The sequence below is a fragment of the Olea europaea genome, chromosome 20 (assembly GCF_002742605.1).
Source record: "Olea europaea var. sylvestris chromosome 20, O_europaea_v1, whole genome shotgun sequence".
Lineage (NCBI taxonomy): Eukaryota > Viridiplantae > Streptophyta > Magnoliopsida > Lamiales > Oleaceae > Olea > Olea europaea.
The window spans coordinates 13665608-13667143 of NC_036256.1; positions in this window are offsets into that span (position 1 = coordinate 13665608).

Consider the following 1536-nt stretch of genomic DNA (forward strand, 5'->3'; position numbering starts at 1 on the left):
ACATAAACTAATCCAAATTTTGGTTTGTCATCCTAATCTCACAAGAAAACAATAATAATATAAAATTGAAAATTAAAAGATGAAATTAGTTGACACACGTGGCTCCAACTAAAGTAACAATTAAATCCTTAATTAATTTTAATTAAGCATGTGGATTTATTATTATTATTTTATTATTATTTTTTTTGAACATCAATATCATGGGCCAAACTTGTCTGAAATGACTTTTTCTCGAGTACAAAGTTCATCATTTAATGTGAACTTCGAAACAAGCCCAATATCGATATGAAATTTCTCGCTCGAAGAATACTTGATTATTTGACGGAAAGTTAAAATTTTGACACAAAGACTTATTTTTAAATTTGTCCCTTGGTATCTTGACTGATGAAACATGTCAACATGAAATAGATGAAAATTTATTTTAGGTTGCTACATCCGAAGCCCTCAGTAGATACTATGTGGAGGCACTACATGCAGATATTGAAGCAGTCAACAGTCAAAGTAAAGATTGGTCGGTCCCTTGCCGAAGTACTCTCTCTTTCAACAGAGCCTCTGTCTACTCGAAGTCCACCTCTTATGCCTAAGCACTTGTTGCCTTTAAAATGGATCCGCAGAATTGATTGATGTAACGTTTGTATTAATTAATGTCGGGAATGTCAGCTTAGAGTTTAGGATGACTGACCTCTTGTCAATATAATTAATGTTAGGTGGGATGATGTGAGGTTTTGGTTAACGAGATAAAGCCACGTGGTTCTAAGCCAACGGTCACCACGTCAGCTGGAACACTATAAATAACGACTCTTGTAATATTTTGAAAGATTGAAAAATATAAACACAACTTTATATGCAAGAATTCTCATAAAAATCCCTCTTATTTTCACATTTTATTTGCTTAGGTTTGAATCATTTCTACTTCGGTGAGATTGCTTGTGATTATTTGTCATTTGGTAATTATTTTTTATCATATTGTCGGTATTCGAACGTATTCTTTTTGTGCGAATGAGCATTTCCCACGTCTGTTGTCTCCAAAGATCCTCCAATTAGTTATTCGGATCGAAACATGTCAGAAGTTGCTCACACAAGTACGAGTGAGCCCGATATCTGTTGTCCACGTTGTCATTGCAAAAAACGGGGTCAACAATTTTTGCCCTAATTTTTCTCCTCCGATTTTCATAATTCTTTGTTATTTTGTTGATGATGGTATTTTTGCTTCAGAAATGACATTTAAAATTTAAGATAAAAAGTGATTTGGTAAAGTCAGCAATTACTAATTTGATTAATTGAAGAAAGTTAGGGCATGAATGTGAATTTTAGCACGTAGTACAGGTGTTTTTCTTCCCCTATTTCAAATTTTCTAAATTATGAACTTTTTACAGAATTTTTATGGATTTTAATTTTTCAAAAGGTGATCTTGTGTCAAATATGGTTTTGAAAACACGAGTTATTTAGCTAGTGTAAAAACTAGCATTTTTTGTTGTATAAGGTTAATTGATGCCGTTAGGTTTCTAACATAAATATTGTTAAGAGCCTTTCGGT